This window comes from Myxine glutinosa, chromosome 1 (assembly GCF_964187855.1).
Source record: "Myxine glutinosa chromosome 1, kmMyxGlut1.1, whole genome shotgun sequence".
Lineage (NCBI taxonomy): Eukaryota > Metazoa > Chordata > Myxini > Myxiniformes > Myxinidae > Myxine > Myxine glutinosa.
In genome coordinates, this window is record NC_136261.1 from 157117837 (window position 1) to 157137629 (window position 19793).

The window sequence follows — 19793 nt, forward strand, 5'->3', positions numbered from 1 at the left end:
TAATTTGAGGAGGGGGAAGAGCGAGGCAGAAGGTTGGGGGAGATGGAGGTTAGAGTTGGAAGGTGGAAGAAGCAGGGAGGACGCTTTGAGGAGGAGGGGTGAGAGGGGGGAAATGGAGAATAAATGAGGGTGGGGAGATTTGAAGGGGAGGGGCGAGGGGGGAGTTTATGAGGGGAGGGGTTAGGGGGGAGTTTAGGAGGGAAGGGACAAGGGGAGGGATTTGAAAGGGATGGGAGATTTGGAGGGGAGGGGTGAGGGGGGAGTCGAGGAGGGGAGGGGCGAGGGGGAGTCTAGGAGGAGAGAGGTGTGGGGGGAGTTTAGGAGGGATGGGTGATGGGGAGGATTTGGAGGGGAGGGGCAAGGGGGAAGATTTGAAAGGGATGGGTGATGGGGAAGATTTGGAGGGGAGGGGTGATGGGGAAGTTTTGGAGGGGAGGGGTGATGGGGAAGATTTGGAGGGGAGGGGTGAGATTGGATTTTGGAAAGTGTATGATTAATGGGAAACGAACATTTATTGCAAAATGAGTTTCTTGTGACCTTCGAGTCAAAAATACGTTTAAGGACGCTGGAGGGGGGATGGAGTGCAGGCGAGTTTAGGGAATATATGAAAGAGGCACTGTAAGAAATGGAATTTTTTTTTGGGATGAATGCATTTGGTGAGCAAGTCGAAAGCAACCTTTTAAAGAAGAAGAAGAAGAAAAAGGTGTTATATAATATAAGACAGAATACAGTACTTCAGGGGAAAGTTGAAACATTTTAAAGTTTAACAGTGAAAACTATCTGGGGAAATGGGGGAGAAACACGTGGTCAAAGAACGAACGAACGAATAAGAACAACGAATAAACAAATAGGAACAACGAATAAGAACAGAGAAGGAAATGCTTCTTTTTTTTTTTTTGAGTTGAGATTTTAAACAAGTAAGTAGGCTATGGGGTGAAAAGACTTGGAAAAACAGAGAACGAAAGTTATTGGAGCACAATAGACGGACTGCTGAGAGTAAAACAAAGCCTCAAGGTAGGACACGGTAGCCTACAAGGCCTCAAAGGACGTGACATGAATTAACCGACGATTTTTTATACAGGAATGAAAAATTAACACCGAGAATTTTCCTGAGGACACACTATAGGTACACACACCGAAAGATAAATACAGTTTCGACAAAAACACATTTGTGAACAAATACTTAACTTCGAAAGCGTGAGAGCATGGACAGCTTCGAAAAGACGTGACTCGCCGACAAAGATCTCGCGAGATCTGATCAAGATCAAGATTTGATTTCGATTGAAGCCATTTAAGCCTGGATGTGTTAATGAGCTTTCCAATAGAGACTTGGCCACTCATGAGGTCACTTGCAAACCTCTTCTGCAACGATTTCCCACCATTAAATCAAGACAAAGGGTTTTTTTTTTTTTTTGGATGAGTGTGCTATTTGCCTCAGCAATTGATCCAGGAATGTTTATTTTTGGTGCAAAGAAAATCCTCATTTTTATGAGGAAATTGAACAGCATCCTCCTCATGTCATGATGTGGGCAGCAATTTCAGAATATCACTTCATAGGGCCATATTTTTTGATACATGTGTCAATCACACTGCTTATTTGAACATGCTTCAGATGTGGTTTGTTCCACAACTGCGTGAGAGAGGTCTCGAGGCAACAGATATCTTGCAACAAGATGGTGCACCAGCACATTATGCTCTCGCAGTTAGAGAATATATCGACGTCAAATTCAGTGGACGATAGATTGGACATGGATCTGAGATAGTGTGGCCTCCTCGAAGTCAGGACTTAACAACACGTGACAACTCGCTTTGGGGCATTGTGAAAGAGGAAATTTCTCATCTCTGCCTAACAACAGTTGAAGACCTCAAAATAGCTGTCAGGGTCTGCTTTTATGACCCCCAACCCTCAACATGGAAGATGTCCAGAAGAACATGGAGAAAAATTACAATTTATGCGGAGAATGGAGGGGAGCATACAGATAAATTCTAACTAAATTCTAACTGTGTGCATAAGGACTTTGTGGCCACTCTGTACTTGCGTAAACCCCTATCAGGTGCTACCTCCGAAAATCTTTTTTTTCCAGTTAGACAGACATCGTGGAAGACCACAATTACCAAAGAAAACAAAAAAACCACTATCGATATTCTCCTCCTCATTTGGAAGAATAATTGGTCCGAGACCAAGGTTTTTAGGCTCTATAGTCTGACACATGCATGCTGTGTGTAGAAGCTATCAAGTTTATCAACCAGATATTTCAATATACAGTATCAACACGAATTTCTGCAGGTGTCAGGCAATAGCTTGAACTTGGCTGAGCAGGGGCTACAATGCAAATAAATAGATGAATATTTAAATAAAACGCATCGATAAATTCAAAAATTTAGGCATCCATTTGCAGCTTGACCAAACACATCCTCAAATACCAAAGGCAGTCAATGTGAATCAATAAGGAGGATACACAAACCTATCCCTCCATACATGTAGTCTCTTTCACTTTCCTATTCATGAAAAGCACAACCAGACATTAGAGAATGTGATTGATAAAAACGATGAAGTAGCGACAATGATGCAGGAACATGCACAATGAAAATCATCTTCTCTTGGTGTTTCAGCGCAGTCAACAAAATGTATTTTATTTTGTTATTTGAAATACAAGTTCACAGTGAGAACAGCAGGTAAAGAATGATGGGTAAAAACAAAAGAATGCGCTGAATATAGAGCATGACAATGAAAAATTGGCATTTTTATTTTATTGACTCGTCTCTCTCATTCAAGCTGGCCTTATTTATGACATACACAGCCATTGATTGGTAAGATTTATCATAATCAACCATCTGATCATTAGACTCATCGATCATGATGGAGAAAAAAAAAAATAGGACATTATCTGATCAGTTCCACACTGGGTGAAAGCTTGGTCCTCCAGGTAATATGTCAGAACGTATAAGATGGATGACTATTTTAGGACTGTAGTAAACCTGATATCTCACCTATTATCCTGGAAACACTGCCTGTGCGAAACAAGTCAGCACCTCACTGAACTTCATTTTTCCTTATTAACTTGCTTATTTATTCCTTCATTCTCAGTCAATGAATTGTTCCGCAAAGTCGAACTAAAGGCTTCGCCAATTTGTCTCATTTTTCTTGGCATGCCAAACTCTTCATTTAGTACACCTGAGTGACATCATAGGACCGATATAGGTGACCATCTGAGATGGATGCAAAATCGTTTATCCAGATAAACATGTGGCAGAAAATTCTGGACTCGCGACACAAATACAAATCCTTTCCTGTCAACTCTTGTGGACACACACCTGTGGGGCATTCAATTAAAAACATTTTAATCTGAAAATCAATGGCAACGTTGAGGTGTGATGCACCCATTGAAATTGAGATTAACATATTCAGCTGCTCATATTAAACACAGTATTGAACAATTAATGTAACAATAATTATTATTCTTCAGTTTTGATTTTTTTTTTTTCATTCATTTTGTGTGCAGCCTGTGGATGCTGGGCGTATCATTGACAGGAACGCCGCTGTGCCGCGGATGCAGTGCCCCCTGTTACCAGTAAGCTGGTACTCATTTTGCCAACCTCAGAAGGATGACCTGGTGTTACTGAACATCATGGCAGGGGCTCAAACTCAAGACTCTAAGCTCTTAAGATCATTAAGCTTAACCATTAAGCCAACACAAGGCTTAATGTTTTGATTAGTTTCATGACGATGGCTGAACTGATCCCAATGAATACATAAATAGATGTACCCAAAATTCTGCTGCCAACATCATCATCCTCAAGCATTCTCACCAAAACTACTTCCGTTTAATCTTCCCTCTGATCATTAGACTCAACGTTCGTGATGGAGAATGGTCCGTTTCGGCACCACTAAATTACCGGCTGAGTTACTTCAGGAGCAATGTTCTTTTTCAAACTTTGCATTCATTTGGAAAAGATATCAGATTTTTTTTTTTTCATCTAACACTGAAGGTGGACAGAGTTTATCTCTTCACTCCTGCCTGTCTGTGAGCATGATATCTCAAAAGGTTTGTTTGTCGGTCTATCTGTCTGTGAGCATGATATCTCAAAAAGTTTGTTTGTTGGTCTGTCTGTCTGTGAGCAGACATGTCAAAAACTTTGTTTGTTGGTCTGTCTGTAAGCATGATATCTCAAAAGGTTTGTCGGTCTGTCTGTGAGCAGATGTGTCAAAAAGTATATTTCTTGGTCTATCTGTCTGTGAGCATGATATCTCAAAAAGTTTGTTTGTCGGTCTATCTGTCTGTGAGCATGATATCTCAAAAAGTTTGTTTGTCCGTCTATCTGTCTGTGAGCATGATATCTCAAAAAGTTTGTTTGTTGGTCTGTCTGTCTGTGCGCGGATATGTCAAAAAGTTTGTTTGTTGGTCTGTCTGAAAGCATGATATCTCAAAATGTTTGTCGGTCTGTCTGTATGTGAGCAGATATGTCAAAAAGTTTATTTCTTGATGTGTCTGTCTGAGCATGATATGTCAAAAAGTTTGTTTGTCGGTCTATCTGTCTGTGAGCATGATATCTCAAAAAGTATGTCGGTCTGTCTGTCTGTGACCATGATATCTCAAAAAGTTTGTTAGTTGGTCTGTCTGTCTGTGAGCAGATATCTCATAAAGTTTGTTTGTCGTCTGTCTGTCTGTGAGCATATCTCAAAAAGTTTGTTTGTCGGTCTATCTGTCTGTGAGCATGATATCTCAAAAAGTATGTCGGTCTGTCTGTCTGTGACCATGATATCTCAAAAAGTTTGTTTGTCGGTCTATCTGTTTGTGAGCATGATATCTCAAAAAGTATGTCGGTCTGTCTGTCTGTGACCATGATATCTCAAAAAGTTTGTTAGTTGGTCTGTCTGTCTGTGAGCAGATATCTCATAAAGTTTCTTTGTCGTCTGTCTGTGAGCATATCTCAAAAAGTTTGTTTGTCGGTCTATCTGTCTGTGAGCATGATATCTCAAAAAGTATGTCGGTCTGTCTGTCTGTGACCATGATATCTCAAAAAGTTTGTTAGTTGGTCTGTCTATCTGTGAGCAGATATCTCAAAACGTTATGAACGGATTCGGACGAAACTTAGCGGGCTCGTTGGGCATGGTGTCACAAAGACAAATTGATTCGATTTTGGTGATGATTCAGATTTTGATCCGGATACGATAATTCTAAAATTTTGAAATTGAATGTTCACCATTGAGAGATAACAATGGAGAATAAAGACATTATATTTATATAATATAGCATTAGAAATATAATATAGCATTATATTTCAAAAACATTGTGGATGGATTATGACAAAACTTGCTGGATGAGTTGAGTAGGTAACAAGAACAAGCCGATTATATTTTGGTTAAGGTCCGAATCCAGATCCGGCCCATCAGTGGGATACAAAATGTAAACTTGTCAGCCTGGTGGAGGTGTGCGCTCTACCAAGTGTTGTTCTAGTTTACACTTCAATTGCTGTGTAATCCCACTTTCCGATAAAAGGATGGGTACACGTTTTGTGAAATAGTTCTCAGTGACAGGAAGTTATACTCAACTTTGAAATGGCAGAAAAGAACTTCTACTTTTGTGATCACATCACTTAAGCTTGGTTCTGCTTTTTTTTTATTTTTATGAAATAGCCATGCTTACCCATCGCTTCTCGAACAGATTTAAACAAAGACAGCATGTTGCACTTCACAAACATATTGTATGTCTATCCGGGCAGGGCCAGTATAAGGGCATTAGATGCATGAGGCAAACTTTCAATTGACTTTCGAAAATGAAGCGAAGGGGCAGAGTTAAACAAGCCAATTGAAGACTAAACAGACATTAATCTTTTTTGTAGTAAATCGATTACTAACTTTCCAAACAAGTAAATTGATTATTAACTTTCTTACAGGAGGCTACAACAACAACACAACAACATGCATTTTAAGGCCATTTTCCCTGCTAGAGCGGGGGTTAGCCTTGCCGGCCCCATGACAATCTTCTCCATTTTGCCCTATTTTCTGCATCTCTCCTTGTTAACCCCCTTGCCCGCATTTCTTCTTCCACCATCTTTAGCCAAGTCTTTCTCGGTCTTCCCCGTCCTCTACTTCCTTCTACATTCATTTCCATCACTCTTCTCAACCAGTCACTTTCATCCTTCCTCAACACATGACCAAACCATCTCAACCTGTTCCTCTTCACAGCATCAATCACAGGCTCTATTCCCATCATCTTTCGCAATTCATCATTTGTCTTCCTCTCTCTCAACGATACTCCGCACATCCGTCGAACCATTCGCATTTCCAACCTTTCCAGCCTTCGTTGCTGCTCTACGTTCATGACCCATGCCTCGCTCCCATAAATCATAACACTTCTCACACATGCAGCATACACCTTTCCCTTCAGCTTCAGCGACACTCACCTCCTCATCAGCACGCCACTCAGTTTCCGAAACTTCTTCCATGCACATCTCACTCTAGCAACCGTTGCCGATTATTTACCGATTCTCACTCTGGCAACAGTAGGCTACCATTTTTATTATTCTTCCTTTTCGTAATGTATTACTTGATAGATCGTTTTTCCTCCTTATGTTTGACACTGTCCATGTGAAACTTTGTTTTGACGTACATCATGAAGTTAGATGTCCCTGATGCTGCCCCTATAATGTCCCAATCACAAACTGTGTAATTAGCATCCTGGTCTACTAGTCTTCATGCCACGAGGCAACCATACTCTGTCGTCCGCTGAGGATGAAATCTCACAGGATATATTTTACTTTCTCTCCATATTCATATGTTGCTCTTTCCGGCAGTGCTTCTCTCGAGTGCATGCTCTTTTGTTGCTCTTGCCACATTCTTGATTTCTGCAGGTTTGCTGATGCGCACAGATAAAGTCTCGTTTGAAGTCTCACAAGTCACGTTAGTGTTAGATTAGATGGACATTTCATGTTTGGAAATGATAATTTGCTTCTCTCCCGTTTGGAGGAGGCGATTAAGCTTCTTTATTTTTATTATTGTATCAGAGGACTTCGTTACAATCTATTGCAGATGCACATTCAAATGAAAGCAAAAACCATGAGTTTCACAGGTAACCAAGAAGAATTCCCATTGTTAAAAAAAACAAAAACGTTGGGATTGCATCATATCTTTATGAATGAAAATTCTTATTGATGAAATCTCTCTTATTAATGAGAGATAAAAGACATCAATATTGGACAGATCAAACAATAATCAGGCAATCATAGGGCACGCCAGACCCCATACCGCCCCAAAAATAATTACACACCAGAGTTTGTTTCCCAAATAATTATAAAGGCTTTAACTACAATTCGTTTTATGAAACCGGACCTATTCCACCTCATTTTGAATAAAGACCATGATACAAACATCCATCCACACAAGCCACCTTGAATGATGTCACATTGTGAAGACAACTTGAGTCAGTGCCAAGAGCTGCCAAATTGTGACAGCACGCACTATATATTGACATCCAATCTCACATTATTCTGTTTGAACAGTTGAATACAATAATAATAATAATAATAATAATAATAATAATAATAATAAAAGGCACAAAGGCAAGAACTTGTTCAAAAAGTGAATAAAAACCATTAGATTTACACTGTCGATGATAAAAGAGTAATTCAAGCAGAAAACAACAAACCCACCTTGAAGGCACATTTTATAAACTTACCTCGCCAACCATGCCATTCCAAACGTCATTAACCTTCTTCCCGTGTTTCCCATTGGACACAAGATAAAGATCAAAAGTAAACTTCACAGTCCTGGCAAGTTTCTTGAGAAGGTCGATGCAGAATCCTTTACAACAGCGCTTAATGTAAGAGCTTGTGTCTGTCAGATTCCTGAAAAACAAACAGCATAGTGTGCAGATGATTTTAATCTTCTTAATGAAGTTTTAAAAACATTATAATATAGTACCATTATCATCATGGTTATGACTCCTCTTAGTGGCATGACTATGATAATAAAAGTATTATATTATTGATTCGATAAAATGCAAAGGATGAGTCAAAATAAAGCCATTCGATAAAGTTAAAGTTGTCTTGCTAACCTCTATGTGTTGCTGTAAAGTAATAAACAGATCTCATGTGCATTATCATTCAATCACGTACTTACATATTAATTCAGATATTCACAGCATATTAATTGCAGTTGGAGTGTAGATACATACACATTACATGTGTGTGTGTGTGTGTGTGTGTGTGTGTGTGTGTGTGTGTGTGTGTGTGTGTGTGTGTTTGTGTGTGTATATATTGTATATATACCAGCAAAGGTACCCGTCAATGATGGAGGATTTGTAGACGTCTCACCTGAAATGAGCATTTTTTTTTTCTGGAGTGTGTATTGGTAGAAACGAGTATTCAGTATATATATATATATATATATATATATATATATATATATATATATATATATATATATATATATATATATATATATATATATATATATATATATATATATATATTGTTGCGGATATGAGAACTGTATATTTTTTTTATTGTGTGCTTTATTATTATTATTATTGTTTATGCTGCGCCCCCTGCCTCCGGAGCTGTGTAAAGGTGAAAGGGCATCCCATAATTAGTCCACAAGCATACACGTCAGCCAAATAATAGAATACCCCTGTTTGATAGTTATCTCTTATTCTGTGTTTTAGAGTAAGGCTGTGTCTCCCATTAATTGAAGTACTCCATTGCACCAGTGAAAGAGAATAGATCCCCTTTCATTCCCATCCCCAAAATCTCCATTTCCTTCACATCCCCTTTCGTCATTGCCGAGCCTCGATTGCTAATTACCTCCCCTCCAAAACCACCATTGAACAGTAACAATCGAGTCGGGGAAGAGGGGCGTGCCCGCCCGTCGTCATCAAGGGCGGAGCCAGAGGGTCGCATGACCAACCAGGGCCGAGGTGAGCACACCGATGGGCGTGTCCTGAAGGCCGGCGGCTTGATCGCCGGAGGCGCTATAAAGGCGCGCGCGCAAGTGGTGAGAGGGTCAGTCGGTGGTGAAGAGTCAGTGGAGTCGGTGGTCAGTTGGTTGTGTTGGTTGCGGTGAGGAGTCGGTGGTGGTGGTCAGTGGTTGCGTTGGTTGCGGTGAGGAGTCGGTGGTAAAGAGTGAGTGGACCAAGAAAGAGTTGAGGGTTTGGACCAGACGAGTCAAACAAGTCCTGGGAAAGCACGCGACGTCCACAGCAGCCACAACAGCAGCTTGGGGCCTGAACGGGGTTTTGAGCAGGGCCGCAAAGGAACGGCGGCTGCTAAACGCGCCGATCGTGCTGCAGGACCCCCTTGGACCTTCCTCTCCCTCCAGGCATCCACCTCCTGCCTTTCCACCCTTCTTGTGTACGTGAGTTTGTTTTGTTTGTTCTGTCCCTGGGTTAATTAAGTCTGTATAAGCTAGTATTTGCACTGTGTCACCTGCGTCTTATGTGTTGTAAATAAACTTGATTGCTCCTTTTTGCTTGTGTGTGTACAATAAATCCAATTACTCTTCTGTCCGTCTTCTCGTTTTATTCCTTTTCCTCTTTGCATTTCGTCGTTTTAGTCTTTTCCCAGATTGGGCAGCTGTGGTACGATACGGCCAAAGTTCTGGGTGAATCGGGTGAGTCGGGGATCCTGTAACGGTCGCGGTTGGACCATCCGCTCGGCCCATCATAAAATCTAAACCGCGATCAGTAACAATTGGTTGTCAGGAGTTGGGATTCGGACCTGGGACTAAATTTGTTAGGCCCAAATTTTGGAACACCAATTGTGTTATTAAGTAACAATTGGTGTCTGGGAGTGAGATTCGGGGCCCGAACCAAATTTTTAAAACATCTAAAAAAAAATTTGGTCAAAATTTGGAGAGGCCGAAATTTGTTTTGTTTTACAAAACCTGAACTTTGAAATCGCGCCATGGCTGGTCAAGGCGATCGGATGCAGGTGGGTGAGCTAGAGGAGGGGTTAGGAGTAACCCAGGATCAGAGGGACGAAGTAGAGGAGAACAATGAGGAGGTGGTTGAGGAGGTATCAGGCGCACAAAATGGCGCCCTCGCGCACATGGTTATTGTGGCGCCAAATCTAGCCGCGCCCGTGACCGTAGCAGCACCGATGAATTTGGACCTCTTTATGATACAAATAAGGGCGCTCATGGTCCAGACAAGTGAAGACCTGAGGAATGACTTGGGGAACCGGATGGATGCTCAGGGTGAGCGAATGGGACAAATGGGGAACCGGATGGTAGCTCAGGGTGAGCGATTGGAGGGCCAAATTGGGGAAATGAGGGACGAAGCGAGGGGTACCAATGCCCAAATCGGGGAATTAGACAAGAAATTTGAAGGGATGAAACATGGGTTAACGGCGGTGGAAAATAGAATGGCTGCCCAGGAGAATCAGATAGAGGGGATGAAAAATGGGTTAATGGGCTAGAAAATAGCATGGAAGGCAAATTGCAGGAGATAGGGGAGCAATCCGCCCGAGAAATTAAACAAATGGGAGAGCAGATAGAGGAGGTAAAAATCGGGGTAGAAACCAAATTGGATGCTCAGAGGGATGAATTGGGACAGATGAGGGTGGCATCTACAAAGGAGATGGAGAGATGAAAGAGGAGATACGACGAGGTGTGAGTGAGGAGGTCTCGAGGTAAAGCGAGGTGAGAAGCGTATGGAGAAAGAGGTGAGAAATGGGACGGCAAAGTTACAAGGGGGAATAGAAGATCTGACGGAGGAGGTGGAACAGCTGACGGAGGGACAGACTGAGTTAGTGGAGCAGGTTCAAAGGAACACTGCGGTACTAGGAGGGTTAAAGGCGACACAAAAAGAAATTAAAAACGAATTAATAGCGACACAGAAGCAATGTCAGATGGTACGTGAGGGACTGACAATGAGGGTGGACGAGGTGACCGAGATAATGGAGACGAAGGACCGAGAGGTGAGGATGCACATAGAGACGGTCACGGTAGCCTTAGAGGACGAACTTGAGGAGACGCACCGGGAAATAAAAGAGGTGAAGCAAAAATTAGAGGAAGTGGAAGAAGAGGTGAGTGAAATTAAGAAGAGACGGACAGAAACTAAAAGAGAAATCCAGGAGGAGGTGATGGAATATGTGCAAGGTCGGTGCTCAACTCATAATGTGATGCTCACTAACCAAATAAAGAGTTTGCAGGTGGCAAAAGAGGTGCGGAGACGAGGTGCCAAGGTGAGTGGCGAAATATTCGGCAATGTATATGATGTGAGGAAAGCTTCAGTCGGCTTGGGGATTGGTTTGGACCCGGGTGTTCGTGAGAGGCCGTTGGTGAAGTGTGCGACAGGTCTGGTGTGCGAAAAACGAGGTGTGCGAGAATGTCCGACCATGGGGTGTGTGAGGAAAAAGTGCACGCCAAGGAGTGAGTGTGCTGTCGAGAGTGAGTCGGTCGTAGCGCGTGTGCGAGGGGGTACATGGAAGCGCGGTGTGGTAAGTGTTACGGAGGAAGTAACGAAAGAGTGTGCGCAAGAGGATGCGCGAGAAAGGTGTGTAACGGACAGGTGCATGGGGAAAGAGTGCGCTGTCAAGAGTGAAGGAGAATGCACGCCTGTGGTGAGAGTTACAGAGGATGTAACGAAAGAGTGTGCGCAAGAGGATGCGCGAGAAAGGTGTGTAACGGACAGGGGCATGAGAAAAGGGTGCGCTGTCGAGAGTAAGGGTGAGTGCGCGACCGAGAGTGGAGGTGAGAGTAGTGAGAGTGACACGGAGCGTGAGTTGGTTGTGACAGGTGAGCGAGGATGTACACCTGGAATGGAAGGATGCACACCTGGAATGGTAGAGCGTGTGTGGGAATGCACACTTGAGTTGGTCGTGAGGCACGTGGTTGGGTGTGCGGGTGAGAGCACACCTGTGATTGTCACAGAGGAGGTGACCGAGGAGGGGGCGCGAAGAGGTGTGTTGGTGAGGTGTGCGAGCGACGAATGTGTGCCAAGGTGTTCGGTGGTCAGGTGTGTGACCAAGTCTGTGAGCGGAATGAGTGTACCGAGGTGTGTAAGGAAAGGTACGAGGAGCATGGGAACGGCTGGAGGTATGAGCAAGAAAGGGGTAGCGTATGCGTGTAAGCATCCAGGTGAGGCATCGACGGTAACCGGGTTAGCGGTTAGAGCGACTTTTAGCCGAATCGGGCCCTCGGTGCGTGCCGGGCTTCACGTGCCGCGAGAACCAGCGGGGATCCGAGCCACGGCAGGTTCGAAAGGACCGCCGTACACGATCCACGATGGGCCTCGCTTGGAACGGCCGCGTCCGTGCTCCATTAGGCGGAGCGGGCAGCTCGATAGGAAGGGTCGTCATGGCGACCACTTTCTATTGAGACGTTCCGGCAGGTCGAGATCGGGACATTGGATGGCTCCGCGCCGAGGTGGTGCGTGGGATCTCGGCACGGGTAAGCCCCCGTCCCTGCACCGAGTGCCGGACGCATCCAGCCGCCGGCACCAAAGAACCCGCGTTCATTGCTCGGCTGTACGAAGCCGAGCTTTGGAAGGGAATTGGCGCACCGAGAGGATCTAATAAGTAGACGGGTGATGAGGATAGTGTTTTGGCCCCGAAATTAGAAAAAAGCAAAATTTTATGATTGGTACGGTGATTAGCAGTAAATGACAAATTTTTGATTTGTTGGATTTGGACGAGCGAAATTGATAGTAGGACCTCCCCGATGTGGTGGGATGGCAAATCCACCATCCCTCACAGAGGGGGGCAAAGGAGCACTAGGTTATGGGGTGTATGGCAGTGAAAACTAGCCCGGGTGGGTTAGGATATTGTGTGTAGGGATCTAGCGAAGATGACATTAGGTAACGTTAAGGTTAGTTAGTGACTGATACCTGTAGTGGGGATGCAGGTAGATTAGTGTGGATGATAATGACGTGGGAGCGCAATAGTTTAAAGGGGCGACTGGGAAGCGCAAGTTTCAGAGGGGAGTAGTTAGCTGAGATGATGCCGTGTGTGTGAGGATTGAACAGGTGTGATTGAACAGGTGTGATTGCACAGGTGTGCAACTGAACAGGTGTGTGGAGCAGTGTATGAGTGAGTGATGGTGATGCGTGTTGTGTTGACCAAATGGTCCAGGAAGAGGAGGAGGGTGCAGGTGGCACCAGATGATTGCACAGGTGTGCGACAACAGGTGTATGTGGCTGTGTGGAATAAATGGTAGTGTGGAATAAATGGAGTATTGGAATGGATGTTCGTGGAGTGAGTATGGTGGAAATTGTGGAGTGGAGTGGATGGTGCGAAGGTGTGAATGGGGGAAGAGTGGACCCCCATCACGGATACCCGGGCGGGTAGAGTAAGTGTTAGGTAGAGGGTATAGGTAAATTGTGGTTGGATATTGGCATCTGTGGTGCGGGTGGAAGAATGGTGATTGGATGGGTGCATTAGTGTTGTGGAAATGGCTGGGTGTGTAGCCTGTTAGTGTGTGTAGTTGGTTTGGGCACTCCACCACTGTGAGGATGTCGGTCAGGTGAGGCAGCAGGTGGGCTCTGGGAGCCGGTAGTAGTTGTTGTGGATGGGGCCCGAGGATCCGGAGGACGGACCCGGGTAGCCCAGTGCCAGAGGGCACCGAGTGGGGTGACAGAGCCAGGAGGGGCTTTCCCCAGTTAGTTAGGTTAGGGTGAGGAGCTAGGTAAGCTCGGGTGGCAACTGCAGTGGTGGAGGTGTGCAGGTGGGTAGACCTGCTGGGAGAGCTACACGTCGCAGCCCAGAAATTGTGCGAGGGCACCGGGAGATGAATCGGGGGAGTGAGACCCCAAATTGAGAAGCACCACAGTTTGGTCAATGGGAATTTGGTTTTTAGAACCCATAGTGTAAGTGGCCAATGGATTGGCAGGGAAAGACCCCGGGTAGTGTAAAGTGTGTTAATGTCATTTAGAAAGTAGTTAGGATGAAGTCTCCTCGCACCATCTGCATCCACTCACCTGAGGTGACAGGTACTCCACACCATGCCATGTTTTGATTATTTTTTATGATGCAAATGTTTGGATTGTGAGACGCATCATGACGTGGGTGTGACATTGTGCTTTGTTGTTCCATCTCTTCCTCCTTATGAGGATTGATGACAAATTGGGTGATGGCAAATTTTGGATAGAGGGATTGTGGTGACGAATTTGGTATAGAGGAAATATGGGGAGACATGACAGTAGCGACGAATTTGTAATGTGTAGATTTTGGACATATGGGGTAAGGGCAAGGGTAGTGTAGGTGACAAGGGGGGGTGACGTACGGTAGGGACGAGCTTTTCTCACTTCGCTCTCCGTACGCACTTCTCCTTGCATTGCCTTATTGATGTGTACCCTTGTGACCTTACCCCTCGCTCATCTGTCTTCCCCCCTTTGTCTCCCACATGAGGACCTGAGCGCCACTGGGCGCCGAGGGGAGCGTGCGTGAGTCCGCCATTGTGCGCCCGGAACTCCCAGAACCAGCTGTCTGCATCGATGCACCACATTATGGACCACATGTCTGTGGCCGAGCACCACTTATGGACCCCATGGGTTGGGGCATGGCCCCTCTGCTGGAACCGGCCATGAAGGCCCGAAATCTTGCTGGCGGACCTTGATCACAGGGCACCGATGCCCCACAGGTGAACCACACTAGTCGGCCCTGTGGGCCATAAATAAAACAAAAATGGACACGTTTGGGCATGTTTTATTGCAAATAGGCCGCCAGCAAAGAAAATGACAACATCTGGAAAATAGTAAAAGCCAGCAGAGGGAGCCGAAGAGCAAGAGACCACCTGCAGGGTTAAGGGGTTTGTTTGTTGTTTTTATTTTGATGAACAGTGATGACTGTGCACCGATTGGTGCTTGAGGGTGTGTTGGTGCGTTTTGGGTGCTTTCATGGTGCGTCGATGCAGAGCAGACTGTCTCCCCCCCCCAGAAAGAACAATCACAGGTCCTGGGTTGCGTTTTGTAAATAAAGTAGCGTCACTGTAAATAATGCTCCCCACCGTCAGTGTGTAGTTTGAAGACCATTCCGCAATTCGGTTAGCTGTGGGCGTGAGTCTGTTAGGTAGGGTACAATGGAGCAGTGGGACATATTTATTTATGTTTTAAAACTGTCGCACTCAGGGTCAGGTTAAAAGTAGAGGGAACTACACCTACGTGTCACACGAAATTAAAGTTATAGGCCCGGGACGTGCCTAAGAGGAGGAGGGTGCAGTGTTGCGGATATGAGGATTGTATTGTTTTGATTGTATTGTATTGTATTGTAAATTGTTGCTTTATTCTGAGCCCTCCTTGCTCCAGTCTGTTGTATAAAGGTCAAAGGGTGTTCCAGTAGTTAATTCCATAAAGCATACATTGAAGGACATTATAATACCCTTGTTCAGTAGTTTATTTCTTATTCTGTGTATGAGGTTAAGGCTTTGTCTTCCATTAAAATGACACTCCATTGCACCAAGTGAAATAGATAGAACCCCTTTCATTCCCATTCCCAAAAACCGCAATTGCCAACTGTTCCCTCCACGACTCCATTCGCCACGAGGTAGGCTCGGAGAAGAAGGGCGTGTCTCCACCTCGTCATAGAGGGGAGGAGTGAGCCAGCCCCGAACAACCAACCAAGCACGAGGGGTTTGGTTTGAGAGGGCGGAGGAAGAGCGATCGAGGAGGTTCGCGAAAGTTGAGGGGCGGGGCCTATATAACCCGCCGCGGGACGCTCCCCAAGGAGATGAGTTCTGAGTTCTGCAAAGAGACGAGCTTCAGAGAGAAGTGCACAAGGAGGGAAGAGAAGCGAGAAGGAAGCCTTTAACACAAGTGTGCGAGAGAAGCACGGGGAAGCCTTGAGAGAAGTGCACAACGTCACCCTGCTCGCTCCCAGCCTGACGAGGCCCGGTTTGCTGTGCGCCCTGCAAAGCCTTCCAGCTTGTGGTCCGAGCTGAACCTTCCTCCCGGTCCAGCCAATCGTTCCTGCCTCCATTCCCCATTCGTGTGAGTCCGTCTCTGTTTGTTCTCTCAAGGGTATAAGTTAAGCCTGTTTAGATAAGCTAGTAATTTTCACTGTGTCAACTGCTTTTTCCATGTTCCCTGTAAATAACTTTGACTGCTCCTTTTGCTTGTGTGTGTAAATAATAAATCCCGTTACTCTTCTGTACGTCTTCTTCTTCCTCTTTACATTCGGTCGCTTTAGAGGTTTCCAAATTGAATATCTGTGGCGCGATCCGGCCAACGTTCGGGGGATCGGGTGAATCGGGGAAACTGTTCGGCCGCGGTGCCTCCGCTCGGCAAACAACATCCTTATCCGCGGACCGTAACAATATATATATATATATATATATATATATATATATATATATATATATATATATATATACAGACTTGGCATTTAATATGGAATATTTTTTTTGTGGGGGTGAACTTACTTTTCAAGGTGTCTTAGAACCAAAAGTTCATTGGAATTATGTTGAAATTATTCTCGATTTTGTTAATGTGACCTTTAAAAGAAACAAAAACCACATTTGACATTTCGAAACAAATAAATTGATCCTTGAAAGTGATGTGAACTGATATCGAACTCAATTCATGGACAGTACTGTGTTAAACTTCTGTACGTTTTCCAGAAGTATCTCTTTATTTAGCACATGAGCCCAATTTTTTAAAATCAAAAACAAAAGTTAAATTACGACTGGGATTACGGACAGTAAAATTACAGTTCAGTACTTCATGTAACCCCCACGAGCATTCACGAGAGCACGTACACGTCGAGGCACGCTGTTCACGAGATTTGCCAAGGTTTGGACAGGAATCGCTTGCCATGCAGTGACAATAGCCTGCTGCAATTCACGCACAGAGGTCGGCTGCTGGTCCAAGTGGTCGATTTGATGCGTTAATTCTGCCCACAAGTTCTCTATTGGATTCATATCCGGGGACATGGCAGGCCACTCCATATGCTCTACACCAGGGTCAGCAAGAAAGTGTTGGATCATGCGAGCACGATGAGGCAGTGTATTGTCATTTGGAAGACAAAGTTTCCTCGAAAGCCTGCATGAGCAAATGGAAGCAATGTTTCTTGCAGAATGGCCCTGTACTTGAACTGGTTCAGGTTTCCATTCAGAACAACCAGGTCAGTTTTGCCCCCTGCATGAAAAGCAGCCTAAACGGTCACCCCACCACCTCCAGCTTGGACTCTTGGCACTATACAATCTTTGTTGTAGGCTTCATGCACTTGTCTGCGCACTCGGGCGCGGCCATCTTGACAATAGACCAGAAATCTAGACTCGTCACTGAAGATCACGTGATTCCCGTGTCCTGGCTGCCATTGACGGTGCTCTCTGGCCCACTGCAATCGGCGCTGGCTGTGTTGTCTGGTCAGGCGTGGCTTTCTCAGGGGATGCCTGGCACGATAGCCTGCTTGAACCAGTCGTTCGTTGACTAGCCTTCTGGATACAGGCACATTTGTCAGTTGCTGCCACTCAGCCCTAAGCCGATTAGCTGACTTGGTACGGCCATTGCAGACTAACCGGTGCAGCTGGCGATCTTCTCTCCTTGTGGTTCTGCGTGGACGTCCTGGCCTCGGTATTGGAGTAGGGACACCCCTCTGGGCATTTCGTTTCAGGATCTTTGACACCTGACCTTGAGTGATGCCATACTGCCGAGCAATAGCACGCTGTTTCATGCCAGAATTTCGTAAAGCCACCACTCCATGACAAACAGCATTGTCACGTTGACGGACCATCTCCAGAGGAAGCGGCAATAACTTTTGTAGACGTGCAGCAGTTGTTTTCCACCAACACAGAACGCAACAACCCTTGTATACCCGATTGTGAAGCCAATCATCAAATGCACCTGTCCTTACATTTTGTCACGCCACCTGTGATATAATCCTGTTATTGACTTCTTGCTGCGAAAGACAATCAGTGACATGGTTCTTTCAACAAAGACATCACCGAAGGGTAAAATAAACTCACCAGATTGATAAACTGAGTTCAGAAAGTAAACCCAAGACAAGAAAAAAAATATATTCCATATTAAATGCCAAGTCTGTATATATATATATATATATATATATATATATATATATATATATATATATATATATATATATATATATATATATATATATATATATATATATACATATACATATATATATATATATATATATGATATATATATATATATATATATATATATATATATATATATATATATATATATATATATACACAGGGGGCTGCAAAAGTAGGTATACAGTAATGAAAAACAAAACGTGCGCACAAAACGTATTTTATTGATTATACAAGCATATCAATAATAACATATCAATAATAAACATATGAGTAATAAACATATTAATCCCTCAAATGTTCAAACTGTTTGCCCCTGGCATTCACACACTCCACTAGTTGAGTGTGGACACCCATGCACACTCTGGCACAAAGGTCTTTATCAGCATCAATTTCCTGGCAAGCCTCCCGTATGAACTGAATCATGGCATCAACAGAACGTGGCTTGCGTGCGAAAACCCTGTCTTTTACACATCCCCAGAAAAAGAGGTCCATAGGGGTGAGATCCGGCGAACGTGGTGGTATAATCTGGTATAATCCTTACTGTATACCTACTTTTGCAGCCCCCTTATATATATATATATATTAGTCAGGGCCCTTAGGGATATTTTGGGGCCGTTTGGTTCAAATTCTTCCAAAAGCACCAAATTTGGCCCAGATGTTGCCCATGCCATACTCTTTCGATTTTTGACGGGCGCCAAGACTGGCGCCCCCCCCCCCCGGGGGCCCCATATTGGCGAAATACTAAATGGCCGCCACCCGGATTAGAGGAAAATCAGTTAAATAACCAAAAGGGTTGGAATCATGTATGATACCACTTTTCAGGGGTTTTCGAGGTCGGGGAATCCAATTATGATGTTATTTTGATGATTCGAGGTCAAGGTCAACCCTCAAGGTCATCGTAAAGGTCATTTTTGAGTCAAACATGTCGGTTTTTGAGTTTTTTTGTCAAGATTTACGCGAGGTTCACCATTTTATGTTTCTGGGTTGGGTAATCGAACTCTGACCTTATTTTTGACAATTAGAGGAAATATTTACATGTCTATTTCCTAATTTTCAGGCATATGCAGTTCATCAGTCTAATTACAAAGGTACGGATTTTGATGTTTTATGAACTGTATGCCATATCCTTGTGTTTAATTTTTGTGCGATCATGATCCGGGTTCATGTATACATGATTGTATACATGTCATAAATATGACGTCATAGGTCATGTGACCTGGCGGCCATATTGGATTTTATGAAACCCTTAAAAATGGATCCCTGCCTTCATTTTCGATCGATTCATTTTGAAATTTGACCACTTATAGTACGCCATGTGATTGGATGCATATCCTAATTATGACGTCATAGGTCAGGTGACATGGCGGGATGGACCGGTATGGTCCCCAGATCATACCGCCCTTGGTGCCCGTCAAAAATCGAAAGAGTATGGCATGGGCAACATCTGCGCCAAATTTGATGCTTTTGGAAGAATTTGAACCAAAATATCCCTAGGGGCCCTGACTATATATACACAAAGAATTAAGTTAAGCACCCCCCCCGTTTTTTTACAACCTCGCACATTACAAGTTTGTTGTCGTCAAAACAGTGTAATATACCCATGATATTGCTATATTTTCTGGAGAAGTGATATTATGGTCACATAAAAACATAACAATCATGCCGTTTTCAATATTTTATTCTGAATAATTTAAGGTGAAAATTTTTGGGAATTTTAGGCATATTTTCACCTCAATTTAAGTATGGAGCTATAGGTCCATCACGGATAGTGTGGATGACGTTTATGTTTCCT

The 19793-nt window shown here is 44.0% G+C and overlaps 1 pseudogene; it reads right to left on the reverse strand.

The window, feature by feature from the left end:
• Positions 1 to 19793, reverse strand: part of LOC137430846 (glutamate receptor ionotropic, NMDA 2A-like) — a 566227-nt pseudogene that overhangs the window by 263457 nt on the left and 282977 nt on the right.